Genomic DNA, 18254 nt, shown 5'->3' on the forward strand with positions numbered 1-18254 from the left:
GAGTTTCACTCCTATTTGTATTAGGACTCTTAAAGACAGCTAGCTGTCAAATTGTAATTAAGTAGTTTGTTTTGTGAATGGAAAGGTGTCTAACTTAGAAATTTGAGATCCTCTAAAGGTGGATCATAGTATCCAAAGATGTAAAACTCTATATAAAGCTTGAGAATCGAATTCCTCTGGAAGGGTTGGTAATTTCATTAGCAAAGGGAACGCTGTGTTATTGTAAGTAACTGTGGTTTTTATACTTAATGCAGAGATTAGTTTGACTACTCAAGATTCACAAGCAGTTTTTTGTGTTTGATGCTCTTATGGCCTTGTTCAATTACTCATTTGCAGTGGTATGAGCTTGTGATACTTAGAATTCATTGGAAAATTCTCTAACTTCCTTCACATGCTTGTAAACTGTGTCATTTCATTATGTTACTATTTTATCTATAAACCTAAACTCTAAGTGCCTTGACTTCAATGTTTTGTTGATCATGTTGTTTTGTTAAATATCATCCTGACTCCATAGCCCAATAGATATTTGTTAATCTTTGATTCAACCAGTCAACCAGTTATACATATGTATATTTGTTCCTAGAGTTAGCCATCTAATCATTAATAAAAAATCTTTAACCTTATTGCGAGAGCCCCCTCAGGTTGAGGAGGCTAAGCCTCAACTAAAAGATTGGTTTGAAAGAGTTACTCAGAGTCTACTTGATCAGTAGTCTATCAAGGTCAGATTTTTTGATAACATTTTGGTGCATCTGCCGGGAGCCTGAAGATTACTCATTCCTGAAATCAAGAAGCTGAACTTCTGAAGGTAGCAGGAGCTTAGGAAGTTGTTCAAGGATGCATCTAGCTTGGCGACTCCACACATCAAGTAAAAAATTGGAAGGTGACTCCACTGCTAAAAGATTAGTAGCTTGATGAAGTTTCAAGATGAGTGCCATTGCAAGAATGAATGCCAGGTATGCCCCTATGAATCGGTCTCATATACCTGGTTTTCTAAATCCTATGCCAAAGGTTGAATGGTTAGATGATCTTCCAATATTCAAAGATGAAAAGAAAGACAATGTTGCTCTTCATTTGGTTAGGTTCCATATGCATGTACATAGTCTTAAGGTTCAGTTCCCTGAAGATTGTCTCATGAAGATGTTTATGACCACTTTAGAAGGAAAAGCATGGTCTTGGTATAAAGGCTTGGAAAATGGTTCATTATATTCGCTTGCTAATTTCCATGATGTATTCTATGAGATGTATAAAGAGTGTCATCCCTCCTTATTGCTGGTCAAAGATTGCTGTAAACATTCTGTGAGTTTTATTCAATATTTGGAGGATTGTTATGATGATGATGAATTCATGGATGAAGAAATTTTAGAGGCTCTTCATAATAATACATTTCAACACCAAGAAGAAAGGATAACATCCCATGAAATGCAACATGAAAATCAGTAGGGGTTCACTTATGAAAACCATGTTACATCCTCTGAGATTAATGTAAAGATACAACAAACTTGCCAATCTTTTGATCATAAAGAGGATGAAAAGCATTGCAAACACCAAGAAGAAATACTGGAAGATAACTTTTATAACCCTCAGGGAGAGGAAAAGGTTGATTTTTTATGTCATACTTTGTAGCAGCTTACATCAAAGAATGATAATAATAATGAGGAAAATTACATTGTTTGTGGGAATCATTCAGAAAAGTAGTTGGATAGCATATCACAGGAAGCTTGTGTGGCTGAGAGTCAATTGTCTGAAGATATAGAATGTTATGATGATCGTCAAACTAATCATGTCTTTTTTACCATATAGCTGATTACACAGAAAATATTTACTGTTTAGATTTCCAGTTATATTTCCACCTTGAAGATCCGTTACATCTCATGTTGCCTTGGTTATTTTAGTATCATGTTTATTTTTGCTTCAAGCACAGTCAAGAGATTCAAGTGTCAAATCAAATCAATGACTGGCTTCATTGGAAGTTTCATCTTCCTTGAGCTACAAATGGAGGTTGCAGCTGATAGGGTAGGTAGGAATGTGCAAATAAGCTCAGGGTAGGTTGACTGAGCATTTTTTAGGTGCAGTTTGAGTTCCTCTTGCAGAAATCATTAAAGCTTGAGGAGCAGATTGGGCAAAATTTCAAAGTTTTATTCTAAAGGATGGATAGCAGCACTGGAGCTACTGGTTCTTAGTGTACCACTGGGGCAAACTATCCCTAATGGAGCCATTTTTATCACCCAAAAATTTTCAAAAAAGAACATCATTGTGTCAACTCTGCTTTTGGTCGTGATTTCAAGGAGGTCTAAAGGTCATTTTAGTCTTGATAATGGGTAAGTGATAGAGTTTGAAGTCTTAAAATGTCATCTTTGATTTCCAAATAAAGTCCTTTAGGTTCACTTCATGGTCAAATAGGTCAAATTTTCCATTAATTCTAGGGTTAAATTTTTGAAATCCTACAGGGATCCGCAGTTTCATAGCACACTATGAAAACAAGCTAATTTCATAGCGCACTATGAGGCAAAAACCCTGTTTTTCTATTCTTAGTAGTTAACTTCCAAGGGGGTTCCCGAGCAATTCCAAACTCATTTTTGAAAACTAAAAGAGGTGTTTCTTATAAACATTCTTGTCTACAAAAACCTCCTCCTTTTTTGTAACAGATATCAAGGATCAAGAGATAGGAGCTCAGGAGTACAACCTTCTTTTTCAGGAAAAACAAAGTTATTTTTATTGGTTGATGAAGTGGTTGTTGCTTTCCAATCCCTCATTTTGTCACCTTTCTCGCCACATTCAAATATCATTCCTTAAACAAGTTACCCAAGCTCCTCTCTATCGTTTACTTTTCAACCTTTGCATGTATTAATCAGTTGTCACCTTTGAAAAGTTAACTTTTTGACAAACAGCTTGTTGTCCAAAAAGTTCTTTACAACTGTCATATTTTTAAGAGGTCAGTTTGGGTTATAAAGGGAAATTGCCATGAAGATGAAAAGATAAAAATAAGGCTATCATGGATGACCTCAGCTTCACACAAGCTTTCATCTAGACAGGTTACATGTATTTCTACCAGGAGCTGTAAGGGGATTTGTGTGTTCCTTGGACTATTTTGAGTTGTTGGTTTCAAAAGGAATTTTCAGGCAAATGAAGATGAGTTTCAAAAATTTAAAGGAGGTTTTTTCTAAGAACATAACAAGGAACAAAAACCTCTTTCAAATTTCTGCCAGGTGCTACCAGTTTATAGATTCGAAGTTTCCTTTGAGACCTATTTGCAGAATTCTGAGTTTTCCTATTTTATACATGATTTTATAATGCTGATTCCGAACAACTAAAGCTGGTTTTCAAAAATATGAGAGAGGTTTTTATTATAAACATTCTTATCTACAAAAAACTCCTCCATTTTTGTAACATATATCAGGGATCAAGAGATATAAGCTCTGTCTCAACACCTATTTTTCAGATAAAAACAGTGCAGAAAATGATAAATTAATAGGTCAGTCTTTCATTAAGGTACAGACCAAATTTTTAAGAATAACATCTTATAAGGCTAAGTTGTTTTGATTTTTGGTGATCATATCAATCTTTATGAAATATTGAAAAAATTCCCAAACTGCAGATTTTGAAGGCCGTGTTGAAAAAAGAGCATATATAGTAATTTCGTAGCGCACTACGAAACTGCTGAAGGTGACCTTTTAGCACTTTATAGATGCATTTCGAAGGTAAGGTCTGATCAAGTCCAAGTTTTGATGATTGCTGGTAGACATATGAGGATCATTGATAAAGTTTCAGATGGCAGTGATGCAGAATGGTTCAAAGAAGTATTCCATAAATGATATTAAAGTTGTGCTACAAAAACAAACTATTTTAGCAGCACAGTCATGTTTAATTATCTTTTTCATCTATTCGAGAGTTATTTTCTCGCACAGGTGGACAAATGAAGTTTTTATGGATTATTGATGCATGCCACATGTACACCAGCAAAACTACTTGAAGATAAGCATAAAGGATTAAGGGCCTTGAAAGGAGGAACTCTGTCTCATAGTTTTCAGGACAGTTAGGTCATGACTCACCAAGTTTTGCAACAGCACCATGGACATCATCAAGCTCGAAGACATGGGTTGACAGCTGGTTAAAGAATTTATTGAATTCATATATAAGGTTGTTGAAAGCATGTTTTAGGAGTTTCACTCCTATTTGTATTAGGACTCTTAAAGACAACTAGCTGTCAAATTGTAATTAAGTAGTTTGTTTTGTGAATGGAAAGGTGTCTAAGTTAGGAATTCGAATTCCTCTAAAGGTGGATCATAGTATCCAAAGATGTAAAACTCCATATAAAGCTTAAGAATCGAATTCCTCTGGAGGGGTTGGTAATTTCATTAGCAAAGGGAAAGCTGTGTTATTGTAAGTAACTGTGGTTTTTATACTTAATGCAGAGATCAGTTTGACTACTCAAGATTCACAAGGAGTTTATGTGTTTGATGCTCTTATGGCCTTGTTAAATTACTTATTTGCAGTGGTATGAGCTTGTGATACATATAATTCATTGGAAAATGCTCTAACTTCCTTCACATGATTGTAAACTGTGTTGTTTCATTGTGTTACTGTTTTATCTATAAACCTAAACTCTAAGTGCCTTGACTTCAATGTTTTGCTGATCATGTTGTTTTGTTAAAGATCATCCTGACTCCATAGCCCAATAGATATTTGCTAATATTTGATTCAACCAGTCAACCAGCTATACATATGTCTATTTGTTCCTAGAGTTAGCCATCTAATCATTAATAAAAAATCTTTAACCTTATTGAGAGAGCCCTTTCAGGTTGAGGAGGCTAAGCCTCAACTAAAAGATTGGTTTGAAAGAGTTACTCAGAGTCTACTTGATCGGTCGCCTATCAAGGTCAGATTTTGTGATAACAATGTAATTTATTTTGAGTTGGCATTGTTTGTGAATGTGTTTCCTAAGAGGTTGAACTTTCACACATGCTAATTTTAGAAGACAATGGCACTATCCGTTTACCATATTGTAAGTTTTCATTTTTTGATTTAAGTGTATTCAGATTCACAGGTGGGTTCCTAAATCATAATTCTTACTGTAGAGATTGAATAATATGAGACTCAATTTTATCTTCATGTGGGTCTCCATTATCTGTGGATAAAGGAAGTGAATGTTAGTATATGGTATTGATAAAAAGATCCAACTAAAGGGATATTGAATTTCAAACTAATATCCAACTGCAAGGATATTGAATTTCAAAACCAAAATCCATGGTTGACAATATAGCCAACTTGATTAATCCTTATTCATAACTTCACTCTTACTCAAAAGAACTACATCTCTAAGAAGATTTTTTTTTTTTTATCGGGATTTGGAACATCTATAATTGGTGGAAGCTTTGAAATCTTTGTTGAGTGTTGTAATCTTGTCTTACAATAGGAATAGATTCTTGTATCTAGAACCAACATGTTGAAAAATTGAGATTCCTCATTCATAGTACCTAACTTTCTTATGAATATAGATATATATTTGAGTAATTTAGTTACAATGGGTATAATTGGTGAACGTTTTTCCTCAAATGTTGAACTTTCACACATGCCAACTTTTCGAAGAAGTGTTGTTTTCCTCTACATGATTTGTTCTTTAGTATAGGTATTTCATGACGCATTGAAAATGTAGACATCCAATAGTCCATGTTGGAGAATAGTGTTTCAAGTTAAGTGAATGACATCAACTTTGAGATTCCTTGTGTTTTTTTGTACCTGATGCATGTCAAATGAAACATGGGAATCATTTGCAACATTGGTGGAAAATTGGAAAATTTGTCACATGTCATATTGTTAGTAGGATCAACATTTATTTCAAGTAGAAGATGGTGATTATCAAATGCCATCAATTTTACTTCTTCTAGCCGGTGAATATTTGTTAACTATTTTGGGGCTGAACATGAAATATTTCTTCAACCATGGCCCATCTACGTTTGTCTTTTAGTAGGTCACATAACATCTAGTAGCATATTTTTATGTTGAGAAGAGAAAATATTTCTCCAGTTTAGAAATGCCCAATTCTAAGATCCCTTTTAAAGAAATCATCTTACTCTCAATGTCATCATAAAAAGAATAAAATATTTAAACAAAATAATTATAATCTATTTGAAAGAATCCCCAAATTCATTGGCCACATCTATTAGTTAGAAAAATTAAATCCTGCTCTGAACCAGTTGTGAGGTAGTATACTTGTAACTATGGGGAAATGTGTGAATTTATTACAACTAGACCTATCATATAATAGGCTCACAGGGCACATACCTCATTAAATTGGGGGTCTCCATTCATGTAAGCCCTGGTAAAACTATTGTAAACTCACAAAACGATTCCAAGATAGGCAACATGTAGATCGCATAACATATCATATCTCTCTTCAACTATGCTCTTCTTCCATATGCTACTCACTTATGAAATTTCCTTTGAAGCATATGGCTCTAAGCATATTCTTTCCCTCCCCTTTGCTTTGATAATAACTTATGAATGATATCTGAGGGTTTCTTGATTCATAGTAGGAAATTTTCCTCCCAAAAGTGCATGGAAAGATGGCCTCTCATAGTTTTGGGACTCATCACAATTCATTGAAAGCCAGGGGTGTTCTAAACATTTTTTTTGTGATTGATAAGTTCCCTAGTGATGAAGAGAAGCAGTGGATCAGAAAAATCAGCTCTTGGTTTTAAGGGTGTTCAAGTGCCCCTACAGTCTGAGATTTAGTCGAATATTAATGTCAATATTTTCTATGAAAGATTTTAAAGAAAGGAATAGACAAGACCTTAGTAGAACCACATTATGCAAGTTGGAAGTGAAAATCATTAGCCTTCTTTCAGCACCTTGTACATATACTTGTGAGGTTTGTCCAGAGATGAATGTTATGATTGTATATTTGATAATGGAGTTATTTCTTCTTTTTTGTCTATTGCAAAAGAAATTTATTCAATGGAGAAGGCCTTGTTGCTTGGTTGTTTATGAGAATGGAAGAGATGTGTTTTGTTCATTGAATAATTAAGGAGTGCGAACATAGGATAGGGTTTTTTATGTTTCATATCATCAGTCATCATACTCCCCCCATTCCTATTTCCTTCACCATGCATCCATTCCCAATGGTATACAATATACAACTTGTGAAGATGACTATGGAGAGCCAGTCATCATGCTTCGTTATGTGGGGTTTTATGCCGATGCCATGTATTTTTAAACCAGTCAAGTCTCAAGGAACTAGAAAAATAAGTTAGTAATTCATGATCTCATGTGATCTGATGTGATAAATTAATTGTTGTATTTTTTCTAACCCTAACGACACCCACTGGCCTTCACTACAAATCCCTATTTTCCCTCACTATTACACTTCATATCTACTCACATGGCCCACATTTTTTGTTAGTCATCGGTGGGTATGGAGAAACTGTCATGATGTTCTAATATGTGGGGTGGTATAGCTATGTCCTGTAGTTTTAAGCCCATAAACTCTTAAGGAGGGGAGGGGAACCAGATAGTAACTAAGGATTTCATCTAATCCGATGTGATATGTGAGCTGTTACGGTTTTTCCAACTCCACCAGAACATATATCCTTCATTACACATCCTTGTTTCCCCTTCATTATTTCACTTTATATCTACTCACATGGTTAGGAGTCTTGTTAGTAATAGGTTTATTTAGAAGCTTTATTTTCACTGCATTTTTTCCTTCATAAAGCTAGCTCTGGTTGCCTTCCCATGGCTTGCATTTTTTTATCTATGAACTTGAGGGTAAGGGTGTAACTATTTAGAAAAATATCAAAACATTCTCTCTGTTAGATTTATGCAGTTATTATTATTGTGAAACTAAAAATCAGAAACCAAGAGACTCTAAGAACCCTTGAAACTCTAAACCGCACACTACCTCGATTATGAAAGTTTAATGTGTTAAGGTGTCTTTGCCTCAAACATGACATGTACTCTTCAACCTAAATTTTCTCGCTTGCAAGGGCTACCGGATGATGTTGCTAAGCATTGTTTGGCATTCTTGCCATGCATTTATTTCCAATCTTTGGGGTCCATTTGAAAGTTATGGAAGAAGTTACTTCAGAACAAAGAATTCTATGTGGTAAGAAAATTGGCAAGTATTGTGGAAAAATGGATTTATCTACTAATAACTCATGCAGATGTCGAAAAAACCCATTGGAGAGTTCTTAATTCTTTTCATGGTAAAAGGAAATCGCTTCCGCCGATGCCTCGTCCCATGAAGATAAGATTCACTTATGTTTTCATTGATGTTAAGGATTCAAGAAATGTTTATATGTATGAATCTACATTGAATGAGTACATTATTCTTCCATTTTGTAAGTGAATTAGGTTTGACTCCATTGAATGTTAGTGTAAACTCCTTAGTATAACTTAACTTGCATATGTAAAGTCCATAAAGAACATTTTTGATTAGTTGAAATTAAAACGTTGGCGCACTACGTTTTTCTAAAACAAACTCTCTTTAATTTTAATTTTCCATACATTCAAAAGCGACCAATATAGAAATAACAACTCCGTGACTTTTTCAAAACTAAAATTTTCCTATTTTATATTGATTTTGCAAGGGAATAATAAGTTTGAATTTTTGTTTTACGCTCAATACTAATTTCATTATTCAGTCACTTAAGTGATGAAAAAGAAATTGCCAGAGAATTTTTATTGGTATTAATAACCATTCGGATTTAAAATATAGAATGCATATTGAAATAATGAAACATTCAATTAAATACTCTCTTAATTCTAGAGCGAGTAATTCTAGCAATGAACTCATTTTGCAATTATAATCCATGATATACCTCGATTATGCAAATTTTAAATTTCAAAGTTTTTCTCTAAATTTTAAATAAACAAAATTCCATAATTTTTTTACTTATATCTTCTATGTTACTCTTTCCTACATTCTCACCTTAGCGTTTCCTTTGCAATATGTGTTACAATTGCTAATTTATTTATTTATTTGTGGCTCAAATTTATAATCCACCTCTTTTAACTAATAAAGTAATTAATATACGTTTTTCATCAATGATTATATTTAACTATAAGAGTTATAATCATTGCTTCATATATACTTGGTCATGCACTATTTCACTGTGATTATTTATCTCAAGATTTTATCCCTGGGGATAGGTTTTCCTGAAAATGGGTGATGTGTTCACATAAATGTTCATTATATAATTATTTTTTTCTTTTTTTTAATTCTCCAAATAAAACTACTCACCACCAACCGTAATATTATGGAATATATTAACACTACATCTAACTGCCATCTATATAAAGCCCCATAAACTCTAAAATATATAATTATTAATTATTGATCCGAGAGGTTGATTGTGTCAAGAGGCGTATTCTACAACCAAGTATGATATGTAAGGGTGTTCGTCCATCATCAAAGTTGAAATAAATATAAACTATTTAAAAACTAAAATTAAAAAAATTTAAATAACTGCGCAAAACATTTAAATAATGTGGGCTCATAAAAAAAAAATAACTATATAAATAAATAATTAAAAATCCCTCCACGTCAAAACCTTCTTTTTGGATTGTATAATTTAAGGTTGGCACCTCAAGGGATTTGATCCCTCTTAGCGCATGATAGATCCAGAGTTAGATGGATCTAGGATGGTTCTACAACTGAGTATGAGGGGAAGTGTAAGTTTGTATGTCCTTCTGTGCGATGAGTTGACACATGGCCCTTTAAAATAAAAATAAAAAATGTATGATCTAAATAGAAAAGTAATGTCGGCTATAATAATAAAAAATGAATATGTTGTAAAGTAATTGGAAAAATAATGTCCGCTATAATTAATATATATATATATGATGTAAAGTAATTAGAAAAAAAAAAAACAATGTGTGAGTAAGATGTTTAAACATTAACATTTAAATAGACTATCTGAATATCTATGTTAACTAATTTATGTCTAGTCTAATCCATCTAACTCCTGATATATCATGCACCAAGATGGATTAAACCCCAGGAGGTGAAAACCTTCAACTTTGATGATGGAAGGACACCCTTACATCTCATACCAAGTTGTAGAATACACATTTTTTAATTCTCCAAATAAAACTACTCACCACTAACCTTAATATTATGGAATATCTTAACACTACATCTAATTGCCATATATATAAAGCCTCATAAACTTTAAAATATATAATTATTAATTATTGAGCCAAGAGGCGCATTCTACAACTTAGTATGATGTCTAAGTAATATGTTTATCCATGTTAACTAATTTATGTCCATATCAAATATATATATATATATATATATATATAGAGAGAGAGAGAGAGAGAGAGAGAGAGAGAGAGATTGTTAAAATAAAATATTTCAATGTTGTATATTAAAATAATATTCAATGTTGATGCAACAGCAAACCATAGGGCATGCAAATTAATACGCAAAACACACAAATTTGACTGAAATCCACATAATAGGTATGCACATAAAATATTAGAATAATTAATTAATAAATAAAATATTTACAAGAGAACTATTCACCTAATAATTAGCCTCTTTTTCATCTCTCTCACTCCTTACATGCCTCATGGGATCTCCTAAATTTATACAAGTGGATCTAAACCCAAAGTAGGTTATAGATCTTAAACTAACTCCCACAATACCTCTCATGATCCATAAAATCTCTCCTATAATCTCTTATCTCTAGATAATATCCAACTAAACTTCAAATCTTTAACTCTTCCAAAATAGTTTGGAACCTTCTCCTATTTCCAATAATTCTCATTCTCTCCTAAAACTATAGGAAAATACAATACTTAGGAAACTAACTCCTTTAGTAAAAATTCAACCCTAGGTTAGATGCTCTTGCATTAGACTCCCCAGGTAAAAGAAATTCATGGTCTCCAGACCATATGTCTTCATAAGTTGATAAAACTCCTCCTGGATCCCAAACTTTAGTTTGTAATTGATCATCCATTCTTTGTTGTTCTACATCAAATACTGTTACTTTTATTTCAATTGGTTTCCAAATTTTATGTTTCAATTCTCCTCCTTCTTTGTTGATGTATACTCGAGCAGTCAAATGTACCATGTTGTTGTTTTTCTACCTCTTCTTGCAATATCTTGGTTTAAGTGTCTTTCCCGTCAGTTTCCTTAATTCTTCAATTTCATCATCCAATCTAGTTTCCAATTGAAGTTTCTTGTTACTAGTTTGGAACAACAATTCACCATCTCCAACATTAAATTGAAAATTAAATTTTATTTCAGGTTCCACATTCACAATTTCATTAGATTTAGGTTCCATCAGCATCTTTTCTAGCAATTGTAGTTCTTTTTCACATTTCATCAACATTTTACGGTCACTTTCAGAAATCATTTCAAAAGACTAGTCTTCATCTCTGCATGAAACATAATTAGTGTCTTTTCCATCATCTACAACACATCCTGCATCCACACACCAATGTTTGGATTTAAAACCAACATAATTATTATCTTCCATCGATGATTCATTCATCATATTCAGATCTTCTAAATAGTTTGAGGCGCCATCTATGGGAATCAAACTCAATTTTACATCAACAGACTTCATTTTAGCATCATCATCATCCTCACTAAGCATCAATCCTTGTTCTGGTTCACAAATGCATACATTCATCTTAGTTATCTGGATTTTTTTCGCTTCCCTTAACAAAACTTTCAACTTGTGTTTCTGTCTCCTTGCAATCAACTTCTTGATTGACCATCTAACTATCTTCTTCATTATCCATCCATGTTTTTGACTTTGTAACAACTCCATCAATATGTCAAGTCGTGCCTTCAACTCAATAATCTCTTTCTCAAATACTTCATCATGTACACCAACTTCTATGCCATTGTTGTGGATTTTCTTTGAATTCTACAAATGATTATTTTGTCTTCTTTATCTCCCCTTCCCTTTCATAAGCTCCTTTGTACCATACTTCCTTTAATACAAACAACTATAATATCCCTTGTCTTTACAGGTACATTGACTAGACTTTGGTTTTCTACTCTACCGATCATGCACCCAATCACAATCTATGACCTTGATCTCAATACATTCATCACTTAGCTTATTGGCTTGTCTCTAGAATTTAAATTTACAACCTTTAACTTTGTCTTTGACTAAATAATTTTGAAGTATGCATACATACCCTTCCTTATAACTTTCACTTACAAATAATAAGCAATGACTCCATTCACGTGATTTTATTTATTTATTTATTCCTCATTTAAATGAAACTGCCCATGGCTTCTCAAAACTACCCATTCCCAATTAAATCACTCTCCATTAAGACATGCCTATCATCCAAAGTGATGACCTCTTTAATACATAAATAAAGTTGCACATGTCCACTCCTCCCAATTATTTATGGTTGAATTTAAAAACCATCACCCATTTTTATTTTTTTTCCAAACCATTATAAGAATACTCTTAAACCTTTTAATATCGATAATTTCTAAAATTTCACTTTAAAAATAAAGTCTTTATTCATACACCATTATCAGCACTACTTTGTTTCCTTTCTCCATGGATATACAATATGGAGTTTGGGAAACGTAAAATTGATTTACCAAAATTACTTTCAATTGGAGCCGCCAATTTAATGTTATCTTTCTTTTATTTGCATGGAGATCTAATTCTTTGAACTATCATTGCATGCTTCCTAAAATGTCCAAAATACTGAAAATTACATGTTTGCCCATGCTCCATGTCAACACATATTCCTCGCCTTGCAAAACAACTCTAGATTGTTTCCACTCGGATTAAAGCTTGTAATCTTTTTTATGGCTTGCGATAATCTACAATAATTGTCAACAACCTGTACCTGTATTTGAAATTGACTGCATTGCATAATTGTCAATCCTGATCTTGGTGTAACATTAAAAGTTATTTTAATTGATTTGCAAAGTTACGAAAGAAAACATGCCTCGTTGTGGTTAAATTCAATGGTAACATGCAAAGAATTATTGGAAACTCCATGACACCCAAGCCAGAAAACTTTACCAGTTATGTATCAGTAAAAACTCCACAGTGAACCAAAAACGCATGTGCTCAGAATTCAGTGGATGGAAATGTCTACTTTTCTCATTACTCTACCTGTTGCTTCTAGCACACAACTCGCACTCGAGCTAGCCGTCACAACTCTTTACATAGTTCTTTTTTACACGATTTTGATCCACAATGCATACGCAAGAAAAACAAGCATACGTTGTTACCGCATCAATTTGATGTTGATCCATGCCAACTTGATAGCAAGCAATGTCCACACATTGGTCGCTTCTCTAACACTTATGTAAATGACACTACAAGTGGCTCCGATACCAAAAATGACACAACAGACCATATAAATGACACTACAAGTGGCTCTGATACCAAAAATGACACAACAGACCATATGGGTCTATAAATTACAAATTAACACACACCATAATTTTAAAAACCATACAATACATATGTACATAAATATTGAGAATTAATTAATTAATAAATAAAGAAATAAAATATTTACAAGAGAACTATTGGCCTAAGCATTAGCTTCTCATTCATCTCTCTCACTCTTTACATGCCTCATGAGCTCTCCTAGATTTATACAAGTAGATCTAAACCCAAAGTAGGTTATAGATCCTAAACTAACTCCCACAATATCTCTAATGATCCATAAAATTTCTCATCTAATCCCTTATCTCTACATAATATCCAACTAACCCTCAAATCACTCAACTCCTCCAAAATACTTTCGAATCTTCGACTATTTACAATAATTCTCATTCTCTCCTAAAACTATAACTATAAGAAAATACAATAAATAATTAAATCCTAACTTAGGAAACTAACTCCTTTAGTAAACATTCAACCCTAGGTTAGATTTTCCTACATCAAATGTGGGTTATCAATAAAACATTTTAATACTAATTAATATTGACATATACTTAAAAATATGTTAATAATAAAAAAACCATTTTAAGTTTCCGTGATAAAATATCTCCATGCACACGTTATGTAAAATATTTTAATGCCAATTATGTATACATTATATATCATTTTAAAAAATTTATATGTATATCTTGAAAAAAATAATCTTTTATGTTAAAACATTTCTTTAATCTTATATATACTCTATGTAGCATTCCAAAATACAATTTAAACAATAAAAAATTACACATTGTATTTTGTGCTCAAAATGAGTTTTCACATGAAGAAGTTTGATCTCTCCCAACTCATATTAGATATGGATCTATGTTCGTATTAATAAAATATATTAAAAATCATATAATATTAATTTTCTATACAAAATCTTAGTTAAAAATGTCACATCATTTTCTTTTAACATAGAGAAAAATATGACCTATAGAAAATGTAGTGCAACTTTAAATTCAATACATCATAATATAAATAAGAAGTGTAATATGAGCTAATAAACTTAATAATGAAATATACCGACAACGTGAAGTAACAAAAGAAAATCAGCAAGGAAAAATCAGTGTAATATGTAGTGTTGTTGTTTTTGTTTCTTAAATTGGATAGTTTACATGGTTAGTAAAAGCTAGAAACATAATGACAATTTTTTTTAAATTAATTTATGAAGACACTTGGGAATTAGAGGTTTTTTCTTATTTTTATTTTTTTAAATAATTTTTATGACAAAACTTGATTTTAAGCCACATAAACAGCAATAAAATAAATAAATAAAAATCAAATTTTTAAAATTAAGAAAATAATTAATTTTAGAAAAACATTAATAAATTTTAGAAATTGTTTTTAAAAAATTACAAATTAAATAAAAGACAGAATTTTGACACAAACTGATTACAATATACTATAACTTAAAAATATAAAAATGTAAATTAAGCTTAAGTTAAAAAGCATACAAATGCCAATAAAATGTAAATAGAACTTAAGTTTAAAAAAATACAAACATAAATAATAAATGGGCTTCACCATTACTGGATCATTAACAATATATCAAATATAACCCTGTAAATAAAATTTGAATATTAATTATAAATAGTTTTCTCATCTAAATTTAAAATATGGCATCTTGTAATTACCATTTAAAATAAGAATATCAGAATTAAAACAAGAAGAAAAACATATAGTTATAATGTGTGAAATTATATCTATATATTACTTATTTATAATAATGAATGTTAAAATTTAATTTTTAATGTAAAAAAACTTTTTAGACTGAAATTTATTTATTTATAATTAAAAGTGATAAAATTCAAATTTATTTATCTCCTTTCTATTAAAAATAATAAAAAATTCAATCTGGAAAAAAAAATTAATATTAAAATTTATGACATAATTTTAATATATCGAATAGAATCATTCTTTCTCAGTCTGAAATTACTTTTCATTTATCCACACCTTCAAAACTCTTGAAATGTGTATTTACCCACATGTTTGGAAGACTCAAATTCATGTTTTATCCACACGTATTTAAAATTTCTGAAAGGAGTAAATTCAGTAAATTTATGGGAGATAATCTAATTAAACATGGACACAATAAGTCTATAATGAATTTATAGAATATATATTTGAATTCGTTATTTCTCTGATCTTAACATTAATTGACTATGAATCTTAAAAGATGGAATCAGCTCCCTTGTCAACAACAATATAATATTTAGCGGCTCTCCACAACAATCTAATATTTAGCCCGCTCTATTACAACGAGGGCAAGATACCGGTCCGGTCCGGGCGACAGCACACAAAATCACAGAAAAGCTTACAAACATCTTGGAAACCACATGGAAGTGGCAGTCCTCAATTGGACTGCGGTGCAGTTTTCAGTACTACGATACACACAATACAAGACAAGCAAACATACATTTAGCTCAAGGGCCAGTCTGGTGAAACCACTTCTTGCAATTATAGACAGAGCAGAAAGCCTGCAAACAAGTCAGCACCAAAAGTATCGCTGCAGCGAAGAGAGAGAGGAATTTCCACGACCCGAATACGCGTTGCTCCAGAAACTCCAACGCCACAACATTCCATTTTCTGTTATAATGTTGGTTAATGTCCTTTATAACTTTGTCCAGATATGCAACTTTTGTGAGAGGAACGCACTTACCCATGCTGTTCCACAGGTTCGCAACAGCTTGGTCATTTTGGAGGCCGTTTGAAATAATTTCGCTCTCATTCAGCAATCTAACATCTTCTTCACTGTCGATCATCCCGTTCATGAAATCGGTGTACCGCGTGAAAACCAGCGCGCCTGGAGCCGCAGAAGCTTCAAATGCCACCAGATTTCTCAACACTACCTCCGTGTTGGTATTCAACTTTACCTTGGGGAGGGAAAGCGTGGCAGTCTTCACATCAAATTTTATTGTGGTGAGGTCGCCTTCGGTACCAATGAATTTGACTCCCGCAGCGGATAAAGCGGCCACGGATGGAATGGCCAGTTCGTCTCGCGTGGGCGGTATGATCTTTTCGGTGGATTCTTCGCGCTCGCCCTCTTCGGCTCCCTCTGCATCGTCCTTCTCAGATTTCATCTCAACTTTATCGACAAAAAGAGACAACGGTTTCCTCAGGGCACTCAGAGCAGGCAGATTCCCAATAATGGAAAGAAGACGTAAAGGCAACTTCATCAGAAATTGCAGAGGCTTTCCACGCAGCACCCGCCTAGGCAAATCTTTAAGATGTCGAAAGGGACCTATCTTGGAGAGAGTCTTCCACAGCAAATTGAAAGCCTGTGTAACAGTTGACATGTTCTCTGCATCAGCCGTATCTATCCCTTCCTGAGTTGAAGTTAAATTTTGATTGCTGGGAACAGGGACGATGGCGTAATACAGCACCTCAAGCATGTGCCATTTCTCGTTTATATGGAGCTTTGAAGCCACGGGCAACTTGAAGCTGAAAGGCGATAATTCTTGGCACACAAGACTCAGCAGATTGGAGAGCCTCTCTTCTGCCTTGGATTTAGAACCCAACTGCAACTCCAAAAGTAATCGCAAAAGAAGGAGCGGCAACTGATTTTCCAGCATCATGAGATCTCTTAAAATGGAGTTGTGGGTGGAGCTGGTGCCAGTCAGATGTAAGACTCGTCCCAGCTGCTTGACGTCCACGTCCGAGCTTTTATCGACATGTCTGACATAAAACTGCAAACACTCGAGAAGAAAGGTGGCATCCAGAGCCATGATCCACGCCAAGGTTTCATCCTTATAGCCGATATACTTGTTATAGCAGCTCCGGATATGCACATCGTACTTCTTAAACTCCTCCACAACGACTACCTCAAACTTGTGTCCATTGATTCTTTTCTGAAATCTGCGAGCAGCTTCCAGTTTGTAGCGCTCCATATCATAGAGCTCAGATCTCCCGTGGTGATAGGGACCGATCGAAACGGATTGAGGAGTGTACGCTTGGGGATTCTGTGCCAATAACTCTTTAGGCACGTTAAAGATTGACACACAGAACTCCTCCCCCTCTTCTTTATCCCCTATCACTACATCCAGACTTTCCTTGACCTCCATAATCCAATCATTCTCATCGATCTTCCAGTTAGCCTTAGTTTCCATGTCTGTGAGGCTTAGTGAAGGAGCCACGATCAAAGAAAGGAGAAGAGTATGGAAATGAACCACAATCAATCAAGCAAACGAGAAGAGTTGGGAAGTATTCTTCTGAGTGAGTCGACTGACTGCGCAGCCCTATATGAAGCTCAGTTGGTGTATGCGTACGCAAGATGGACGGATTAACCCGTAAACCCTACCTCGCATATTCATCCCGACATTATACAGCGTATTCCATAGTATCTTCACGTGGTTACTATATTTTTCAATGTGACCTTTGTCACCACCGTGATCATGGCTTACTGGGCACTGGGCAGGCTTCTCCCAACTGTTGTATTTTTCTCGAGTTCTTTTGTCCAACTGTGCTGTATTTTCTTGAGTTCTTACACGTGATAAGAATAATGTAATATCCCATAAATAATTGAATATTTTATTTTCATCTAAAAATAATATAATAACCACATAAAAATAATATAAATTAATAAAATAAAAATGATAAATTATTTATCATTAACCTAACACATAAGAGTGATGACTTACTATTTTATTGTTGTTTTAAGTATTAAATGTACATGCATTTCTTTATTTTTAATTTGGAATTCTTTTGTTAATTGTATAGTATTGATGGATAGCCGTATTGATGGATAGCCCTGTTATTTCATGAGATGGTCAGTCTTGTTTTTTTTTTTTTTCCGAAGGTGGTAAAACCTATCAACTCAGGTGTCAAACCAACAGT

General features: G+C 33.3%; 1 pseudogene; it reads right to left on the minus strand.

Annotated features, from left to right (window-relative positions):
- Window positions 1-15572: 15572 nt before the first annotated feature.
- Window positions 15573-17797, minus strand: LOC149193233 (putative UPF0481 protein At3g02645 pseudogene; annotated as a pseudogene).
- Between the last annotated feature and the right edge of the window lie 457 nt (window positions 17798-18254).

The sequence above is a fragment of the Pinus tabuliformis genome, chromosome 2_2 (genome assembly GCF_031772625.1).
Source record: "Pinus tabuliformis cultivar Carrire ecotype Pingquan chromosome 2_2, CPIR1, whole genome shotgun sequence".
NCBI lineage: Eukaryota > Viridiplantae > Streptophyta > Pinopsida > Pinales > Pinaceae > Pinus > Pinus tabuliformis.